Raw genomic sequence first — 8,570 nt, 5'->3', positions numbered from 1 at the left:
TCTATCCATGATGGACATCATTCTCATGGACCATCTTCAAGAGCTTCTTCAAATGATGTTGGCCGTGAAGATGAGCATAGGAGAAGGAGACCTCCACCCCAAGTCCATGGACAAAGACATCATCACCAAGGGGAAGGAATTCACTACGGCAATGGCTTCTATCATGATGCAAAGTCCAAGCTTCCTTCGGTCAAGCTACCTTGTTTTAATGGTTCTAGTGATCCAAATGTATATTTAGATTGGGAGGCTAAGTGTGAACAAATTTTTGAGATCCATGAGATCCAAAATGAGCATAAGCTCAATCTAGCCACCCTAGAGTTTAGTGATTATGCATGAAATGGTGGCATGGAATTGTAAAGGACATTATCTATCACAAGGGTCCTCCCGTGGACTCTTGGAACTCTTTGAAGGATCATATGCGCGCTAGGTTTGTGCCCCCACATTTTAGGAAAGACCTCATGTTGAGACTCCAACGGTTTCAACAAGGCACGCTAAATGTGGATGAATATTATAAGGAGCTTGAGACGCTTATGCTTAAAATTGAATTAGAAGAAAGTGAAGAAGCCATGGTTGCTAGGTTTGTGAGTGGTCTTAGGAAGGATATTCAAGACATTGTTGAGTTACAAGAGTATTCATGATTGGGCTCTTTAGTTCATCTTGCAATGAAGGTGGAAGCCCAACTTGCTAAGAAAAACTCTTTTAAAAATGCTTCCAATGATGGATACTACTCCAAGTCTTGGAGAAACAAAACTTCTTTTTCTAAACATCCTTCCAAAGATTCTTCTTTCAAACCCAAGGAATCTAAGCCATCTACTTCTAGACCTAAGTCTCCCACTAGAACATCTAATACTAAATGCTTTAAATGTATGGGTTATGGTCATATTACTGCAAATTGTCCTTCCAAACGAAGTATGTACATGCATGAGGGCATTGTAGTTAGTGAGCATGATTCGGATTCTCCAAAGCATTCATTGCATTCTCATGCATTTAGTGAGGAAGAGAGCGAATGTCCACTTGAAGGGGACTTGTTAGTTGTGAGAAGACTTCTTGGACAAGTTTCACAACCTTTTGATGAAAGTCAAAGGGAAAATATTTTCCATACAAGATGTCTTATTCAAAACAACATTTGTTCCTTGATAGTGGATGGGGGTAGTTGTGCAAATGTGGCTAGTACAAGAGTAGTAGATAAGCTTGGATTGCCTACTATCTCTCATACAAAGCCCTACAAATTACAATGGCTTAGTGAAGTAGGAGAAATAATTGTTAATAAACAAGTCCTCATCCATTTCTCCATTGGAAAATACAAAGATGAGGTATTATGTGATGTTGTGCCCATGGAAGCCACTCATGTTCTTTTGGGAAGGCCTTGGCAATTTGATAGAAAAGTTTTACATGATGGCTTTACCAACAAACTATCTTTTGAATTCCATGGTCACAAGGTTACTTTAAAATCTCTCTCTCCAAGAGAAGTCCATGAGGACCAAGTTATCATGAAGAAAAAGAGGGAGAGTGAAAAAGATAAAAAAGATAAAAAAGATAAGAGTTCTAAGCCTACACTCCTTGTGTCTAGGCGTGACATTGAAAGGGAAATAGTGGCTCATCATCCTCTTTTCTTAGCCATCCCTAGAACTCTTAGACTAGAATCACTTGTTGATAGTCCTCATTGCTTGGAAAATTTGGTGGAAGAGTTCCAAGATGTGTTTCAAGATCCTCCAAATGGACTTCCACTTTTGAGAGGGATTGAGCACCAAATTGATTTGATACCGAGCTCTTCTTTACCAAATCGTCCAACATATAGGACCAATCCAAGTGAAACCAAGGAAATTCGTCAACAAGTTGAGGCTTTGATTGAGAAAGGGTGGGTGCAAGATAGCATGAGTCCTTGTGCTATGCCTATCATCTTAGTGCCAAAAAAGGATGGCACATGGTGAATGTGTTCGGATTGTAGGGCCATAAATAACATAACCATTAAGTATAGGCATCCCATACCTAGACTAGATGATTTGTTGGATGAATTACATGGTTCTAAAATCTTTTCAAAGATTGATCTTAAAAGCGGCTACAATCAAATCCGTATCAAACCGGGTGATGAATGGAAGACGGCTTTTAAGACCAACTTTGGTTTATATGAGTGGTTAGTTATGCCTTTTGGTTTAACTAATGCACCAAGTACCTTCATGCACCTCATGCATCATGTTCTTAGACCTTTCATTGGTAAGTTTGTTGTGGTTTACTTTGATGACATTCTCATTTATAACTTATCTTTACAATGTTCTTCCAAACAAAGTGTTGTACCTTGTGCGCAGTGATCTGTGCCACTAGTTCTGCCTCTATCCACTTCGTGAAGTACTCGATGACGACTATCAAATACTTCATCTGCCTTATAGCCAGAGGGAAAGGCCCCAGAATATCGATTCCCCATGTGTGGAAAGGCCATGGGCTGTAAATTGATCTCAGTTCCTCTACAGTTGCCTTATGTTAGTCTGCATGCCTCTGGCACTGCTTGCATCACTGGGCGTATCTCACACAGTCTTCCCTCACCGAAGGCCAATAAAACCCTGCGCGAATCACCCTGGAAGCTAATGATCTTCCCCCCACGTGGCTTCCGCAAATCCCCTCATGAAGCTCTGACATGATCTTCGTACACTCGTCGCCACTCACACATGTCAGAATTGGATGCGTGAACCCATGCCTAAATAGTACTCCATCAACGAGAGTGTACCTTGCAAAGTTCTTATTTATCCTCTTTCCTTCTTCAGGCTCTGCTGGGAGAATCCCATCTGCAATGTATCACCTATAAGGCGTCATCCACGTGTCGCCTTCCTCAAAGGCACATACTTGCACACACTTATCTCCTTCGAGCGATGCCGCATAGGTGCTGATGCGGGGTGTCCTCGCCGTATCTTGAATCAAAGAGCGATGGCTCCTTGGCTTTCCTCCTACTGTGCTAATGTGAAGAACATCCACCCTGTTGTCTGCCACAAACTTTTGCAGCATTTTGAACGTCTCTTGGATGAGTGTCCTCTGCCTTCCCCCCTTGCATGAGAATCAAATAAAGGAGGTTTTTATTAATGGAGGAAGAGGACATTCACCCTCACATTTGAAGTTCTTCCTTCTAGTCTTCTCAAAATTAAAAGAAGACATAAAATAAAGATGAGGCCCAAGCCCAAAGCCCAAGCCCAAGCTCAAGAAGGCCAAAGCCCAAAGAGCCCAAGTCCATCCCATGAGGGGCAAGGCCAAGCTTTGAAATACTCTTGTATAGTTTTAGGAGGTGTGGTTATTAAATAAAGGTGTGTGAAAATGTAAAATAAAGTCACATTGTCCATGTGACTTAGGAGAGTGGTGTAGGTGTAGTTTTTAGGAGGTGTCATAGTAGAAAAAGGTCACACCTCCCATGTGACTTGTTTTTGGTGGGAATTTCAAATGAGTTTTATTTGAAATTTCCCACCTATTTTTCAGCACCTCTAGGCTATAAATAAAGGTGCTTAGCTTGTACAATTGAGAATTGAAATTAGAGAAAAGAAACTATACTCAATTTTTGAGTGGGCATTGGAGAGCTTTTGAGCCTTCTTCTCTAGTCTTATCTTGAAGGATCCATGGTGTCCTCAAGTGGCGGCAGCACACTCATCTAGGAGCAACCATCCTTCTAGTGGCGTGACCACTCACCTTCTCTTCCATCTCCATAAGCTTTTCTCTTCTCCTTCCTTCCTACTCTTTCAATTGTTCATGTTTAGCTTGTGTTCTTGAGTTTTGATTTGGTTATCTTTCATTTTCTAGCAGCTGTTCTTATTCTTTTTTGTTTTGGTTCGGTGCATTTTAATTTCCAGCACTTCTATTTCAGTTTGCTTATCTTTTGTTCCATTTTGTTTGGTTCAATTTGACTATTGATCCTGCCTGTTGACCGGAGCGCTGGAGAATGCCTCGTCAAAGGATCGATGTGCGCACCGCTTCTCACCTCCGTTCCTCTTCGGGATCTATCTCAAGAACCTGCAAAGAAACGATACGGCGCCGCTGCGGCCGATCGCACTCCGACGCTCAAGTCAGTGACGGTATCACCAAATACTAAGAACGAGAACCGTGCAAATCCTCTCTCACTCGCAAGCGTAAAGTGTATGAACTGAACGTGCGTACCCCAGAAAGTTTGTTAAGAGCTCTTATATACCTGGTGACTTTCTCTCTCCTGGCAGTTGCAGACTTGGACACGTGGCCCGCATCCAACCGTACACGTGCCATCATCTGGAGGCTCCCTGACTTGGCGCTGCTTCTACTCTCATTTTGGCTAAGTTACGTATGCATGGTACTGCCCAGTGCATAGCAAACTTAGGAGTGCGATCTCTACTGAAACTGGCGAGTTAGGGCCTTCATACACCTTCCCTGTGGTCTCGCCGGCCGCCTTCATAATCTGCTTCTCTTTCATCTTTGGCGATGTGCTTGTTCTGGCGATCTCCGACTGCTTGGTCGCCTGAGTCTACATCTGGCGACTTCATCTTCAACCTGGCGATCGCCTATTCTGGTAAACTGGAAATCGGAACACGCCAACTTAATCAATCGGCGACTACACGTGCCTCCCGACTTCCTTCCTACCTGCCAACCTGGCGCCTTGTTAACACGCCTACACTGTAGCATGGTGCCACGTCATCACACCCGACCACCAGGGCGGTACACAAGCCCCCCAGTCTTAAGCGAAGACTTGTCTAGCGAAAAGACTGAAAGAGCCTTCGTTAACACCGATCTACGTGGCACTGACGCAGAATTCCAAGCGATTGTACTTTCTGCTGCTCTGACGCTCCACCAAACCCTTCACCCATCGTCCGACACGTGGCTTCATCAACGGCTCTCTTCATCTGCCGTTAGCGCTTCCCAACTTATTTCGAAAACCCTTAAACCCATTACGCTCCACTGTTCCATCACCTTCTTCGTGCTTGCAAACGCTCTCACTTCCCTCTGCGAAAACTCTCGACGCTCTTCAACGCCCTAGATCACCATCTCCCTTCACCGTTTTCCTGATCATCGAAAGGTAACTACTTTCCTTCATCTGCTGGGTTTCCTTGCATTTTCACCGATTTGCATCATCCTGTAACTGCCTGGTGCATACGCTGTGGGTTGTTTTTCCATTTCTCCTTCTGCGTAACTTAGGGCTTTGTCGATCGTCGCAACGAACTCACATTCGTTCGTCTTTCACCTTCCTTCTATGATCGAGTCAGCCTTTGTAACCCTCCTGATTATTTTTTTCTTTCTTCTTCCTTTGCAGTTGCTATCATGACTCGCACCAAGATTACCCCGAACCCCCATCCATCAGCGCGAAACCCTCCTTCACAAGCACACGACTCAACACAAGTTCGTGGTGCTTCCTCTTCGCAGGCTGAGAGGCCTGCATCTTCCCAAACTGCCCTGGCTCAGGCGACTCCATCTAACGCTGGAGGAGCCCCCGCCCCTCTGCCAGACTTCAAAACTCTATACCCCTGGGCTAACCCAACCCTTCTAAAGGAGACCTCGTCGGTGAACACTGCGGGAGCAGTTCTGCGGTTGACTAAGGGGGACGAGGCTTATCAATCGTTTCACAAGGAGCACGACGAGAGGATGATGGTGCTGCCTTGCCCCGCCGCTCTGCCAGTGTGTGCTGATGACAAAGTAAGCGCCGACGGGCCCTTCTGCTTTGTCTACACCACTTTCTTCAAGAAGGTCAAACTCAAGTTCCCTCTCACCCGATTCGAGAGGGAACTCTTGACCGAGCTCAACATTGCCGCCGCCCAGCTTCACCCCAACAGCTGGGCGTTTGTTCAAGCCTTTGAAATAACGTGCGCCCACCTGGGGTTGCCCGCGTCGGTGGACGTGTTTTTGTTCCTTTTTTAGGCCAAGCACCCAGGAGACCGCCTATGGGTCAGCCTGAATGCCATTGCTGGGAGATCCATTTTTACCATCTTCCAGCAATCGTACAAGGACTGGAAGGGGAAGTTCATCCAAGTACACGCAAACGATAAAGACACTTCCCTTCTCGACGGCTTCCCCTTGTACTGGGTGGACAAGGGGAAAAAAGAGTCCAAAAGCTGCTTCAGGAGGCCCAGAAGTCCTGATAGCATGGGAGCTTTGACCGAGACCTCTGTCTATTCTGGAAGAGGGTGGCAGATGCCAACATAACATTCCTGACCCCCACCCTGATCTCCTTCGAGTTCTTTGAGGACCAGTTGGAATTCCAAATAGGTTAGGACGCTACACTCTTGTTTTGATATTGCTTCTGATACTGCTTCTGGGCGTGTTGTGCGATACGCACAAGACTTTGGTTTTACCTTTTCTGCATATACCTGTTTTGGTGTTTCATTGCCTCATGCACTTATCTTTTTCTTCTCTGAGCTAACTCATGCATTTTCGTTTCATGCAGACACCATGTTGGGAAAAAACATGCTCGCCGACTTAAAGGCGCTCGCCCGAAACCACGGGTTGGCGACCGGTTCCCAGACGGTTCCCAACTCGGCGGTCGAGAAGGCTATCGTTCATGGGCGATCACCGCCCAAGGAACCCACCCAGCGCAAAAAACTGGTCCTTAAGAGGCCTAAGCGAAAAGCCCCCCAAATCGTCCAAGAGGAGGAAGAAGAGGACGACGAGGTCACAGAGGATGGCCTTGTCACGAAAAGGAAGAGGGTGGCACCATCTTCTCCCCCTGCTCAACCCCCTCTTCCAACCTCACCACCACCATCAACGCCTGCTCCTCCTCCCTCATCGCCAACACCACAAGCCCCTTCATCACCAGTCCAAGCATTTCCGCTGGCCACTGCGCCACCTGCAGCTGAGGCCCAAGAGCCAAATTTCTTGGAGGACCCCCCAAGCGCCTCTACGCCGCATATGTCAGCAGGAGGGGGCCCCCCTTCAAACACTTCAGCTGCAGGAAACGTTCCGATCGGGGATGAGGTTGCTCGTACCTCTCCAATCTTAATCACCGAATCCCCGATTGCGTCGCCACGCCAAGAAGCAACCACTGAAAATATTGCTAAGGAAGGTGGCGGCGAGAACCCTCAACAAGCCCCCCTGGCGCCGCTCCAAGCCGCAAACCTTTCCCTCGAGGTCACAAGGATGTGGGAGCCTCTGACTGCTAAACTGAAAACCATAGCAGAGGATATCCCGTCGATCATAACGAGGGCTGTGGAGAGCTCCACCAGGAGGCTTCAAGATGATCTCTTCAACCTCAGGACTGACAACAGCACCATGAGGCTCGAGGTGGAGAAATTGTCTGCCAATCTGACGCTCGCGGAGATGGAACACTCCCGAGTAGAAGACGCGATGAGCACCGAGCTCAGATTGGCGCGTCAAGAGGCCACCGACCTTCGCCGCAAAATTCATGATCTTGCCCAAGAGAAAGTTGAGCTAGAAAGCAAAATCGTGCCTCTGCGCACCAAGGCGAGCGACCTGGAGGCTCACATTCAAGCTGACGCCGCCAAGTTGCGAAAACTGGAGCAGAGGTCGATTGACCGCGAGAAGCTACTTGGGCAAGTAGAGAAAGCGAGGGACGACGCCATGGCTGATCTCGCCGAGGCAAACAAGGAAAAAGGGAACATGGCTGCCGAGTTGACCCAAGCTCAAACGGAATCCAAGAAGGTCGCTGACGACCTTCTCCATGCTCAAGAGACCAACGAACAACTCCGAAAACAGGTCGAAGAGCTGGAGCAGCAGAACAAGGAGCTCAAGAAACAGGTTGAAGAACTTCAAGGGCAAATTGAAGAACTTAAGCTAAGCTCTGCTCAGATTCTGGTTGCTGGATTCGAAGCCGCTCGGGAACAATTCGCATGCCTATTCCCTGATCTCGACCTCAGCATGGTGTCGTTAAACAACGAAGTGGTAGATGGAAAGGTCGTTCCTGCCGAAGACTCAACCAATTCCACCTCATCTGCTACTTTATAATTTTGCTTGTATATACCTTGTAACAAAAACTCGTGCATATGTGTTTTGAACAGATACTTATTTCAACCACAAAGCTGGGATATTCTTTCTTCTGACTTCTTTGTATGTTTAACTTTGTCGAGTTTAACTTAACAACTTTGCAAACGCGACCTTTGACGTAACTGCCTCGAGCCAATTCAAACTTAAGCAATAATCGCTTTAAACAACTTGTACTCTTGAGGCACTAACCTGATCATAAGAATAGCTTCCAAGCAACAAACTGTAACTCAATCATTGGCTCAAACAACGTCCCACTCGACCTGCTTCGTAAAACAAGTCTTTCAATCTTCTCGCCGTGTTTGAACTTTTCCCGATCGCCAAGACCTCTTGGCAACACCAGCTTTCCTAGCCTCATGCTTTGGCAATCGTTTCTTTATCTGGGGTAGAAACGCCCTTTGGGATCTTCCTTTGCCCCCCTGAACTTCAGAACAAAAGACCCGCTGACTAGGCGTTCTCTTCGAACCTACCTTAGCCACCTTTCAAGCTTCTTCCACCCGCTTCGCCATACCTGAACTCGTTCGAGACGAGAAGGATTTTATCTTGCCTACGTTCGCACATAAGCGAGAAGGTCTTTAACTCGCCTGAACTCGCTCAACGGCGAGAAGGTCTTTTTACTCGCCTGAACTCGCTCAACGGCG

The sequence above is a fragment of the Phaseolus vulgaris genome, chromosome 4, assembly GCF_000499845.2.
Source record: "Phaseolus vulgaris cultivar G19833 chromosome 4, P. vulgaris v2.0, whole genome shotgun sequence".
Lineage (NCBI taxonomy): Eukaryota > Viridiplantae > Streptophyta > Magnoliopsida > Fabales > Fabaceae > Phaseolus > Phaseolus vulgaris.
The sequence above is the reverse complement of the archived record's forward strand: the minus strand, read 5'-3'. Positions refer to the sequence as shown.